The sequence below is a fragment of the Bufo gargarizans genome, chromosome 1, assembly GCF_014858855.1.
Source record: "Bufo gargarizans isolate SCDJY-AF-19 chromosome 1, ASM1485885v1, whole genome shotgun sequence".
NCBI lineage: Eukaryota > Metazoa > Chordata > Amphibia > Anura > Bufonidae > Bufo > Bufo gargarizans.
In genome coordinates, this window is record NC_058080.1 from 367194574 (window position 1) to 367208597 (window position 14024).

General features: G+C 43.5%; 1 long non-coding RNA gene across 1 annotated transcript in view; it reads right to left on the reverse strand.

Moving 5' to 3' along the window:
* LOC122920228 overlaps window positions 1-13416 on the reverse strand; it is a 61598-nt gene extending 48182 nt beyond the window's left edge. Inside the window, exons 1-2 of the long non-coding RNA XR_006386897.1 lie at window positions 13355-13416; window positions 12976-13072 (exon numbers count right to left, since the gene is read on the reverse strand). This is a non-coding gene — a long non-coding RNA (uncharacterized LOC122920228). The remainder of the gene's footprint in view (window positions 1-12975; window positions 13073-13354) is intronic.
* Between the last annotated feature and the right edge of the window lie 608 nt (window positions 13417-14024).

Here is a 14024-nt window from a genome sequence, read left to right on the forward strand (position 1 = left end):
CCTGTATTGTTATTTATCGTCACTACCTCCCCGAGTCGGAGTGGGTAAATGTAGCGCGCCCCATCCTTAACTTGGAAGCTTATGCTTCAATACTTTGTCCCATATTTCCGCTCGATTACATTTAATTTCATCCATTGACCTCCCTTAGATGTGATATCCCTTTCTCAGGCTCCCTCTCCGGCCTGGAACCCTGATTCCCCGCCACCCATGATCACCATGGTAGGAGCATAAAAGAACATCGAAAGTTGATAGAGAAGATATTTAATTGGATCGTGAACATCACGGGACGTGCGACATGGTGGGGCAATGTGTTTGCACACACCTACACAAACTGACTGATGGTTCTGCCCCCTGCAACTTCTGGGTCTCCAAATTGGGCACATGGCCTGAGCTTGCCCTTTACGCCTTGGAGGTTATGGCCTGCCCTGCAGCCAGTGTATTGTCTGAACGTGTGTTTAACATGACTGGAGGGGGTTATCACAGGTTATATTTCCCAATGTATTGGGGTGTACCCTAATTTAAAAAAATAAAAATACATTTAAAACCAAAAAGCAATGTAGGCTACCTCCTCCTCCAACTCCGCTTCCACCTCCACCACCACCTCCTCCTCAACCCCCTACTCCATATGGACCTTGTCCTCCTAGATCAAGATCAAGATTTTCATTTTTTATTTTTTTTTTACGTATTTTGTGTTATTTAAAGTTATTTCCCTATCCACGTTTGTTTGCAGAGCACTTGCTAAGCTCATAACCACATTTTGATGCCATTTGCAGCCCTCTATCCCTTTCCATGAAATTTTACAACCATTTTAGTGCTCAAAAGTTCAGGTCCCCATTGACTTCAATGGGGTTCGGGTTCGGGGTCAAGTTCGGGTCTCGAACTTGAACTTTTTTGTGAAGTTCGGCCGAACCCGTCGAACCCAAACATCCAGGTGTCCGCTCAACTCTAGTCAGTACCTGACCCATTAAAATTATGTTTTCTGGCATTGACTTAGAGGGAAGCTATAAGAGGCACTAGAGGGACATTTTTAAGGATTCACAATAAAAGGACAATCAACTGGAATAAACATTGTCCAGGCTTCCAAATTAGCCCAGTGTCCCTTCAACAAGCATGTTTTTTTCCAAACTAATTAGTGGGAAGCTCTAGAAATCTGATCCTAAGGGCCAAAGGTATAAAATGTGACCTTGAAAATGAAAAGGTTATTACATCCTGGGGGTCAGATCCAAGTCTGAGATATAGGATGTAGACTTGGGTGAGAAAACTTTTCCTGTGATAACACAGAGGTTGTGATAGTAATGCTCCTGAAGACATTGGACTTCAAGTACTGATAACAGAAAGAATAAGAAATAAAGGAGTTCTATAGCACATCCTCTATTTTTCTAGACACAGTATCATGCGTGTCTATAATTTGTATGTGATATTGAAGCTCGCCCCTATTCACTTCTATTAGTGAGTTCCAATAATGTACTGTAAAACTTTAGAAAACACAATAGATGAATTTATAAAGCCATGCACTCTAGAATTTTGCCGTCAAAAGTAGAAAAATAGGAATTTGAGAGTTTTTGAGCTTTTTTTTGTTTAATTTTGACGTTTTGCATTTTTACACCATTCACTTTTATTTTGAATAGTGGCTGGGAAAGTAAGCATGGCTAACTAGGATAATTAGTTTCTCTCCAGAATTACTCATGTGACATTTGATAAATTTGGTCCAAATCCACACTTCTGCAAAACTGACTTTCCATGATAATATAGGTGAAGTTCGAAAAATTAGAATATCGTGCAAAAGTTCATTTATTTCAGTAATACAACCTAAAATGTGAAAATAACATATGAGATAGACTCATTACAAAGAGAGATATTTCAAGCCTTTATTTGTTATAATTTGGATGATTGTGGCTTACAGCTTATGAAAACCCCAAATTCACAATCTCAGAAAATTGGAATATTACATGAAATCAAAAAATAAAATATGTATGTTAAATAGAAAAATGTAGGACCTCTGAAAAGTATAATCATGCATATGTACTCAGTATTTGGTTTGGGCCCCTCAATGCGGCGTGGCATGTATGCCATCAGCCTATGGCACTGCTGAGGTGTTATGGAAGATCAGAATGCCTCAATAGCAGCCTTCAGCTCTTCTGCATTGTTCGGTTTCATCTTTCTCTTGGCAATGCCCCATAGATTCTCTATGGCAGGCATGCTCAACCTGTGGCCCTCCAGGTGTTGTAAAACTACAACTCCCACAATGCCCTGCTGTAGGCTGATAGCTGTAGGCTGTTCGGGCATACTGGGAGTTGTAGTTTTGCAATAGCTGGAGGGCCGCAGGTTGAGAATGCCTGCTCTATGGGGTTCAGGTCAGGCGAGTTTGCTAGCCAATCAAGCACAGTAATCCCATGGTTATTGAACCAGGTTTTGGTACTTTTGGCAGTGTGGGCAGGTGCCAAGTCCTGCTGGAAAATGAAGTCACCATCTCCATAAAGCTAGTCTGCGGAAGGAAGCATGAAGTGCTCCAAAATCTCCTGGTAGACAGCTGCGTTGACTCTAGACTTAATGAAGCACAGTGGACCAACACCAGCAGATGACATGGCTCCTCAAATGAACACAGGCTGTAGAAACTTCACACAGGACTTCTGAACACTGAAGCGTCTTGCATTGCGTGCCTCTCCATTCTTCCTCAAGACTCTGGGTCCTTGGTTTTCAAATGAGATGCAAAAGTTCCTCTTATCAGAAAATACGACTTTGGACCACTGAGCAACAGACCAAATATTTTTTTTTTCTTTAGCCCAGGTAAGACGCTTCTGACGTTTGTTGTTCAGGAGAGGCTTGACAAGAGGAATATGACATTTGTAGCCCATGTCCGGGATCCGTCTGTGTGTGGTTGCTCTTGATGCACTAACTCCAGCCTTCAGTCCACTCCTTGTGAAAGTCCTCAACACTTTTGAATGGCCTTTCCCTGACAATCCTCTCCAGGCTGCGGTCATCCCTGCTACTTGTGCATCTTATTCTTCCACACTTGTCCCTTCCACATAACTTTTTTATTAATGTGCTTTGATACAGCACTTTGGGAACATCAAACTTATTTTACAATTATCTTTTGAGGCTTTCCCTCCTGATGGAGGGTGTCAATGATGGTTTTCTGCACAACTGTCAGGTCAGCAGTCCTTCCCATGATTGCGATTCCTACTTAACCAGACGGAGAGACAATTTAAAGGCTCAGGAACCTTTTGCAGGTGTTATGGATTAATTAGCTGACTAGAGTGACACTTTAAGCCTAGAATATTGAACCTTTTCACAATATTCTAATGTTCTGAGATTGTGAATTTGGGGTTTTCATAAGCTGTAAGCCAGAATCATCAAAATTATAACAAATAAAGGCTTGAAATATCTTGCTTTGCATGTAATGAGTCTATCTCATATGTTAGTTTCACCTTTTAAGTTGCATTACTGAAATAAATGAACTTTTGCACAATATTAAAATTTTTCGAGTTTCACCTGTATATTCCACCAATGTATACTAGCATTTTACATAACATAATTTACTTAAAGGGGTTCTCAGGATAGGACATTAATATGAGATTGGCAGAGGTTCTCACTCACAGCATCTTCGGCGATCAGCTGTTTGAGGAAGTTGCGGAGCTACGGTGAGTGCGGCAGCCACCTCACAGCTTGCTGCTGTGCTTGGTATCTCAGCTCAGCCCCTTTGACGGATGAAGAGTGTCGGACTGGGGTGCCTAGAGCCCACCAGTAAAATGTATTTTGGGGGCCCACCATACTTACCTGCTCACACAGCAGCAAGATGCTACCAGATGATTGAATGTGGGGGTCCCTGCAGCAACTTTGAGAAGGTAGGTCCTGGAGAAAAGAGGATACTGGAAGCTTTCCTCTATACCTAGAAGTCATCTCAGCTCTGATCTTGTCTATAACAATAAACAGGGGAGTTTCTTTAATAATCTATCAAGCTTTTTATATGAACATAGGTTGGTTGAGGTGCTCTACATTGAATATATGTATGTAGTGCAGTAAGTCTGCTGAGTTATGTGGCACTTGTGCAGGGGGTAGAAGACTAGGGGCCCACCTTGCTCAGGGGCCCACCGAGGGATTCCCCTGTACCCCTGTAGGCCAGTCCAAGCCTGGTGATGAATGTGATGTCACAAGCCTAGGAAAAGGCCTGAGTGACGTGATCTCTTTGTATGGCTGATCAATAGGGGTCCCTGGAGTCAGACACCCACCGATCTGATATTGATGACCTATCTTAAAAGTAGGCCATTAATATTTAAATCCCAGAAAACCCCTTTAAGATTGGCTAATAACTAATCTGTATCTCTTTCTGCAGGTTACATACCCGATAGGTAGAATACGACTTCTGGAACCACCTAGAGAGAGGACACTTATCTTAAGTATCAATTAAAATGTTCAATGATGGCCAAAAAAATGAGAACATGGAGCTGCACATTGCTCTCCATTGCAGTCTATGGGAGTTTTGGGAACAGTTGAACAAGTTGTTTCTACACATCCCCCAGACTACATAACTTTGCTCAAATCTCTGGAAATATACATCAAATAACATCAATGATTCACCAGTTCTAAGCCCTGAATATTATGACTTGTGTCAAGTATGACAAGTATGGAACATAAATATCTTGTGTATTTACACTGATCAGCTTTTAGCTTTGCCGCTTGTAGAAGAGAACAATAGGTGATCCCAAGAAGACTGCCAGGGATTATGATTAGTCTGTTTATCTTCCTTTTGCCTGACGTGCAGTTTCATTTTAATGTTTCCCTCTCTGGTAGATTCTACACTCCTTTTTCAAGTCTGTGCTGGGGATCCGTGCCTCCCTGGTCCAGATGCCGCGTTTTCTGGACCAGGAGGCATGGAATCCCCAGCACAGACTTGAAAAAGGATTGTTTTGAACCCCGAAACGAGTTGTCATCTATATTTAAATAAAAGGCATCATCTTCAACTGCTTGAGGTCATGTTATTGCGCCAGGAGGTATCAAAAACTGTGGACCCCATTTTCTCCACACCCATTTATTGTCTCTCATATAACTCCTTTGGAGGACTGGTAACTCCACAAGTGAGGAGTGAACGATACCAGCAGCACCGACCATCATCCAAATACGCCTACACTAGTGTTGTGCCTACGTTTGCACAACACCAAAAGGTGAGCCTAACCATCTTTTCTTTCAATCAATCGACTAAAAACCTACTACTCTATGAGCGCCTCTCCCTTTTTTGCCACATATACCCTTAGACGAGGAACATCATAACTATATATACAGCCCTATAGTAATATGTAGTCTAGAATTATGTATGTATATAGAACCCTATAGTAGAACACAGGACCCTAATTGTAAAACCAGAGGAGTGCTATATCATCTGTCATGGACATACCGAGACATACGGACGTCCCTGCAACAGTGAGTGACAGGAGATCTTTGAGACTGGCAACATGTGGTTTGGTTTGACATGTTTATCTTGTGGATCAATAAGCATCTGTGTTGTTTCTGGTACTGGCCACACCCTTAACACCTACCTCTGGCGACTGTTCATACTGGTAGTCAGTCAGGGCTTTGATTAGGGTTTTCACTAGGAGGTGTCTATTTCCCTTTCCTAGTTTTCAGGCCTTATTTCCTTTTCCCTTTCCCTCCTATGTTCGGTATGGGGGTTTCCCTCCCACACTAAAGCGTGACATCATCATATTGCCAGAAAAAGGTTCCTGACTAGTAAAAGGGGCAGAGCCACAGAACTACTGTGGTAGCAACTGCTTTGGGGCCCACAAAGTGCAATACCCCAAAGTGGTATTACCAATCTGACACCCTGCTACTGTCTCTTATGGGCTAACATTAATGCCATCTGTGTATTTATTTCCACGTCCTTTACACTGTGCATTTCTAATATTGTTATGTCAGGTGGCAGTGTATCTGGCAGACAGACAGATTCTTAGATAGAATGGAACTTACCAGTGGGACAGTTCTGCTTTCTACCAGAAGGAGGGGTTGCAGTTCTAGATTATTCCAGTTTAGGCTTGATAATGGAGCTAAGAAGACTTGAAAGATGCAGCAGCGAGGAGAAAGTTCCACCTTTAGCAGCAGAAGTTTCAAAAGGGAAGTAGCTCATAGAGCATGGACTCTATGGAGGGGAGTGACGGTATTCAAGTAGGAGCACCGTCACACACAGAGTCTTATAGATGCATCAGACCACTTGAATTCCTATAGACCTGGGACACGATTGGCCCTAGGCAGGGCCGTCTTTAATATTGATTGGACCCTGGGCAAAAATTTACTTGGGCCCCCTGGATCCCGCCCTCCCACACCTTAGCAGGCAATCACGCCCTCCACCACAACACACACACAAAAATCCCCACATCTGGTAGAGTACAGTGAATGACTGTAAATACTTCCAGTTCTGAAGACTCCAGCGGCTCAGGATCAGTGCTCTGGGCAGCTGGGCTCAGGCTGGAAGTGGGAACAGCTCTGCAGGAAGGAGACCAGGGCTCGGCTCATCCTAGTGTTACAGTGCACCCCTGCACCCCACAGTATGCAGTATAGCACCCTATAGTATACAGCAACCCACAGTATGCAGTATAGCACTATACAGTACCCCACAGTATATAGTAGAGCAGTATAGCAGCCCACAGTATACAGCACCCCACAGTATACAACACCTCACAGTATACAGCACCCCAAACTATACAGTACCCCACAGTATATAGTAGAGCAGTATAGCAGCCCACAGTATACAGAACCCCACAGTATACAACACCTCACAGTATAGCACCTCACCGTATACAGCACCCCAAACTATACACGATACAGCCCCCACACTATACAGTACAGCAGTATAGCACTCCACACTATACAGCACCCACAGTATACAGACCCCCACAGTATACAGTACAGCAGTATAGCACTCCACACTATACAGCCCCCCACACTATACAGCCCCCCCCCCCACACTATACAGCCCCCCCCCCACACTATACAGGGCCCCCCCCCCACAGTATACAGGCCCCCACACAGTATACTGCACCCCACTATACAGTAGTTTACAGTATATTAACATAACAGCCCCAGTCACCATTTTCTGATGTAATCTTCACACAAAAAAGCTCCACAGTTAACTTCTCCTTCAACACTCCTGGTAGGACCTGTGATGACCTCATAGCCATGTGACCAGTAATATTGCTAGGTTACTGGTCACATGGTGATGATGTCATCTAAGTGATCCTAGATCACATTCACAGCTCTAACACAGTACGATGCCTGGACTCAGTGCCGACAGGCATGGCATGGCAGCACCCCATGTGTAGCTGACAGCCTGACACCCGGGGCAGTAACTAGCAGGGCTCAAGAGGCAGCTGCTTTGGGCCCCCCAGGAGAAACTGGGCCCCGGGCAGCTGCCCCTTTTGCCCTTTGGTAAAGACGGCCCTACTATGGGTAGTCTTGAGATCTAGCTGTGGGGGAAGGGGGGTACTGTCAAAAATTTGCTGTGGGGCCTAGCCTTTTCTAATTGTTCTCTCCTGACCTTAGCAGCAAAAAAAATAATGAAAAAGTCACTCCAGATGGGAGCACCATTCTTTTGCCATGGACCATTGATGCTCAGTAAACCAGGATGTGGGTAATGCTTCATTCACACATCACGTCAGTGATTTCCATCAGTGATTTTGAGCCCAAACCAGGTGCAGCCCTAAACAGAGAACAGGAGCAGATCTTTCCCTTATACCTTATGTCTGTGGAGGCTCCAATCCTGGTTTTGGCTCACAAATACTGATGGAAATCACTGACCAAACACTGACGTGTGAATGAGGCTTAGGCTACTTTCACACTGGCGTTTTGAATTCCGTTTGTGAGAATCGTTTCAGGGATCTCACAAACGGTTCAAAACGGATCAGTTCAGCCCCAATGAATTCTGAATGATTAAGGATCCGTTCAGAATGCATCAGTTTGGCTCCGTTCCGCCTCCATTCCGCTCTGAATGCAAACACCAAAACGCTGCTTGCAGCGTTTTGGCGTCCGCCTGGCCAAGCGGAGCCAAACGGATCCGTCCTGGCATACAATGTAAGTCAATGGGGACGGATCCGTTTTCACTGACACAATATGGTGCAGTTGAAAACGGATCCGTCCCCCATTGACTTTCAAGGTAAGTTAGTACAGATCCGTTTTGACTTAGACTTTTTTTAAAAAAAGAATAATGCAAACGGATCCATTCTGAACGGATACAAGCATTTGCATTATAGGTGCGAATCCGTCTGTGCAGATAAAAGACGGATCTGCACCGAACGCAGGTAGGAAAGTAGCCTTAAGTGTGTACTGATCTGAATACAGCTGCATAGGCAGTTTGTAATCTCAGTCCGAGCCATAATATAATACAGCTGTATTTGGTACATGTCTCCTAGTGGAAGCAAGCCACAGAAAATGTCTATATGTGAGCATAGAGAAGACTTGAGCCTCCAGAGCAAAGAAAACAGAGCTTCAACACTTGATGGATCATTTAAGTAATGTTACTAATGCCTGTAATTAAAGTGACAACCCTATCAATATGCCCTATTATGACATTTAAATATCATAGAGAGGGGCATCCTTTATACACCCCCTTTAAATAAGGATAAACTACAGTAATACCATCACTGGCAGTGTAAGATGATGGAGAAGGACACCCACCTCAATGAGTACCTTGAATATCTCATCCTCATTCATTGCGTTAACTTTAAAGGAAATTTGTCACCAGTTTTATGCTGCTAGGTCCTAACAGCTCCAGCACATGCCAATGAGTCCCTATATTCATGAGCTCATAGCTATCCTAGCCCACCTGCCTCTGATTGACAGTTTTATTTCCATATAAATTCGATGCAGGTGGGCGGGGAAAGCCAGGAACTCACTGAATATGGAGACTCTTTGGCATGTACTGGAGCTGTTCACTACAAGATTTTGGCAAAACGACTGGGTCAATTAAAAAAAGTGACCCAGCATTTTGCTAAGGAGACCTGTAACTTAGGACACCATAAAACTGGTGACAGATTCCCTTTAATGGGATGTAGTGGTGAGATACGACCACTAGATGTACGACAAATAGGGACACTGGACTGCTCTACAGAGAAAGCAGGAAATATGGCAGACCCCTAGGGGCCCTCATAAAAAGATCCTTCTTGGAGGAGAGGGCACATGCCCTTGTGGAGCTTGCATCTCCCTGCAGGTGTGACAACCTTAAGTCCAGCAGAAGTTGACTGTAGAGGATAAGATGACTTGCTGGATAGATAGCCTTGCCATGGCTGAGACCAAATGCCAGACAAGAAGAGCTGGAGTTCTAAAGAGAGAGATGCAGTACGAGTTGTTAACAACAGCCAAAAGGACCAAAGCCCCACTGGTGATACTCCTCATGTTCATCACGCCAATAAACCATCCAATGTTATTTTGAGCACTTTGAAAACCTGACACGTATTGTACTGGCTAATGAGATTGGATATTGGCCAATCCAGTCTCGCTGTATGAATAGAGGTGTACGTGGCAACACTAACAATTCATGGGACACCAATTAATAATTGAATATATAACTATTAGAATATCCAAACGGGGATGTGTGTAGTTTTCAGTACACGTCAATAACCCAATGTTGTCACTCATCCATATCTATAAAGAGTTGGATGATTTATTGGCCTGTTAGAGAGGGGCAGCAAGACCAGTGGGGAGTCAGCCTTTTTGGCTATTGTTAATAATTTGGAATCAATTCCTCCTTCAGGTTATGTGTACCCTTGGGTATTTTTGGTGGTATAGTAGTAAGGATTAGTGCTACCAGCCAGAAGAGACAACTGCACAGGTCCCTATAGGTAAGAAGGACCCATACCACTATAAAAATGGACACATAGGTTCCTTTGGCTTACATTACTGTTAGAATTCAGATGCAATAGATGAAAAATGGAGTAGAGAGCCATAGCAAAGGTACTAGGAGCACTGTGATGAACCCCTTACTCTTGATAAATTAAGCAGCAAGGGGCCAACATGCTATTTTTGCACAGGTATCCTCTACGATCTATGTTTGCCCCCAGGCACTCCTCCATTACATAGCCTTTCCACAGGTCTGTGTTGTAAATCTACGTTTCCAGCATTTTTACAAGTCATGTTGGTTTCTCTGCAAAATTTCGTATTCAGAGGAAACAGGGTTATTTAGGCTATAAACAGAACGGCGTGGATAGGCGCCAAAGGAAATGTGTTGAGTTGAGCCCCATGCAATCTACTTCCTCCTCCTTTATCTTTTCCTGGATTCAGTCTTTGCAGTGTACTCAGCAGATTGTGTTCTGCAGAAATCCTGTTTACTGTAGGATAGAACTTCTTAAAAGAAAAAGCAATGTGTTCTCCTTTAAAGAGACACTACGGTCAATTTTATTTTACCTACATTGACAATTTTTTCTTTTTTTGGACAGTTAGTTTTGCTGACTGATTTTTAATGCAGGCCTATCGCAAATTAGCACCTTCCTTCACTGCGGGCATCGCCCATTGGTCATTACCGCCTCCTGTCCCCCAGTTATAGGTTATATCCGTTTGACAGGCGCAATAACCAGTAAGTAATTTCCCTTATCAGCGCGGAAAGGGCTCATTAACCCTTTAAGGCCCACGCCTCAGTGATTTTAATTGCTTTAACTTTTTTTTTTAAGTGACACCTTGGACACCTGTGTTTTTTTCAGCATTTTTTTCTTTATTAGTTTTATTTGTGGAAAACGGCAAAAATGTTTTAAAAAGTCCTTTTCAAACTATACCTCCTTATCCTTTAAATATGCAAACCGACACTAAAATGAATCATTAAAAAGAGTTCCCTATTTAGTCTCAGTCGTTTTGAGATATATATAATTTTTAGTTTTGGTTGTTGGTGTGTCATTTTAATCTTTTACATTTTTATCTTTTATTTGCATTTTATTATATTTTTTTACTTAATTTTTACATAGATTTTTGGCACATAATACAGGTGAAACTCGAAAAATATGAATATCGTGCAAAAGTCCATTTATTTCAGTAATGCAAATTAAAAAAAGAAATTGCATTAGGGTACTTTCACACTAGCGTTTTTCTTTTCCGGCGCTGAGTTCCGTCCTAGAGGCTCAAATCCGGAAAAGAACTGATCAGTTTTATCCTAATGCATTCTGAATGGAGAGTCCGTCCCTCAGGAAGCATCAGGATGTCTTCTGTTCAGTCTTTTTGACTGATCAGGCTTTTCAGAAAAACGTAGCATGCAGTATTTTTACCTCCGGCCAAAAAGCCTGAACACTTTGACTGAACGCCTGATCAGGCTTTTTTCCCATTGACTTGCATTAACGCCGGATCCGGCCCCGTGTGTTCAGTCAAAACGGATCCGGCTTTTGCATGTTAAACCCGAAAAATGTGAAAAAAAAGTTAAAGTCCATAAATGGCGGATCCGTTTTTTCCAATGCATTTTTCCATTGTGATCGAAAGCCTGATCAGGATTCAAATGTAATCCGTTTTCACACGTTTTTCCGGATCCGGCGGGCAGTTCCGGTGTCGGAATTGAACGCCGGATTAAAACAACGCTAGTGTGAAAGTAGCCTTAATGTAGCTTAAAATTAGAATTTTGTGAAAAGGTTCAATATTCTAGGCTGATAGAGTCACACTCTAGTCAGCTAATTACTCCATACCCCCTGAGCAAAGGGGACCTCAAAATTGTGACTTTGGGGTTTCATAAGTTGTAAACCATAATCATCCAAATTATAACAAATAAAGGCTTGAAATATCTCGCTTTGCATGTAATGAGTCTCTCTCATATGTTAGTTTCACCATTTAAGTTGCATCACTGAAATAAATGAACTTTACACAATATTCAAATTTTTAGAGTTTCACCTGTATGTCCTCCCCACCCCCAAGGGGTCATTAAAGGACCTCTAGGGGACACTTTTTTTTGTATATAGCACTTTTCTTAACTGTAACTTGAGCATCCAAATTTTTAAGTTGTTGGTAAAAGGAGCTCACAGTTCTGCAAGTACAATACAGCTAGTATATAAGGGCTCATGCACACAAACGTATATTCTTTCCGTGTCAATTCCGGCTTTTTTGCAGAAGTTACTCCCTGTGAATTCTGTTTCCGTATGTTCACATTTCTGTTCCGCAAAAAATAGAACATGTCCTATTATTGTCCACATTACGGACAAGGATAGTACTGTTCTATTAGGGGCCAGCTGCTCCGCGGACCGCAAAATACATACGGTCGTGTGCAAGAGGCCTAAAGCAAGAGTAGATATAAAGGTCTTCAACCAGACTACTAGAGGGGTGGGTGGGGTGGGGGGCATGTGGAGATGAAATAAATCACCAGGGACACGGTCTATATACAGCCGCCACCACATGGGAGTCCTGAGCTCTGGAGAATAAAATAACAATCAAGAAGCTACATGTGAAAGCTAAATATTCAACTGACAGCATACCCTGCAGTAGTGGTGGTAAAGTCACAGGTTGCAGACCTCTTGGCATGATGGGAGTTTGCACTGTGGATTTCACTGTTATGGGGGCATTATGGATGTCACAGTTATAGGGACACTATGGATATCACTGTTATGGGGGTCACTGTGGATTTCACTGTTATAGGGGGATCCTGCATGACACTGTTATGGGTGCACTGTGGATGTCACTGTTATAGAGGGCACTGTATGTCTCACTGGATCTCACTGTTATGGGGTCAGACACAGACAGCAGAGAGCCGACACCCCAATCCCCGGCCAAATTCTCAACCTAACCTATTCCCTCCTAACATTACATACAGCAATACAAAACATGCAGGGTAAGGCTACTTTTATACCTGCAGCACTGCAATCCCACCACCTGTTCCAGCAGAGAATGCCACGAATTGGCCGGACACAAACTGCAGCATGCAGAAGTTTGTGTCTTGTAGACTCTGCACCCATTATAGTAAATGGCCGGATCCAGTGAATTACTGACGCAGATGGAAAGTAGCCTAATACAGCTCCCCATACCTCTTACATCTAATGACGTCTTCTTTGATGTAGGTCTTCTCTTTCCTCATGTTCTCCATTCAGACCAAATCACCATGATGATTTCTTTCAGCCGCATCTTGTCTCTGCAGAATTTGACAAACAGACATCTTAGTTTCCTACTTTTTCATCATTCTCCCCACCTTCTCAACATCCCATCATGTACCCCAATACTGTGCCCCCCAAAACTATACTGCAGAAACAGTCCTCTTGAACAGGGCCAGCCTTAAGTGTTCAGGCGCCCTGTGCGAGCTAACCTTGTGGCGCCCCCCCCCCCCTTACACTAGTGCTGAATAATGTGGTAGTGTTACCTGCAGTCCTATGTAAAACCACAGATAACACTAGTGTAGATCATGTGGAAGTGTTACCTTCGTCCTTAGTGTGCCTCCCTGTGTCTATCGCACGGACTCCATGCTGGCGGCGCTGCCTCCTCCTCCATCTTCTTCTTCTTGCCCCGCACAGAACGTTCTGAAGCAGCTGCGTCAAGACATAGGAACACTGTGGGCATGGTGATACACACAGGGATGGACACACTAACACACACACACACAGGGATGGACACACAGACACACACACAGGGACGGACACACATACATACAATAAATATGATCACCACACGGCTCCTGCCTGTCTGCTTTGGTAAAGCAGGGTATAGCTGGGCTATGCCAGGCTTTAGCAGAGTGGGCACAGGACAGTGGACACAGGGCATGATATGTATGCGAGCACAGCTGAGCGAGTGCAGGGCAAGGGCCCGCATACACATCGCCCCTCCTGCCTGTCATACCCCCCCCACTGGGCATTTTGGGGGGCATTAGGGGTTGGATGATGCCTAGTGTGCACATAGCCACCAATCATATCCCCCCCCTCCTAAAGGTAACTGATGTGCTGGGGGGAGGGGAATATGATTGGTGACACACTCAACATCAGCAGCAAGGAGTTAAAGTCCAACCCTTAAAGGGCTTCTGTCACCCCACTAAACTGTTTATTTTTTTTTTTGTGGACTTATAATCCCTACACTGCGCTTTATCCATGACGCCC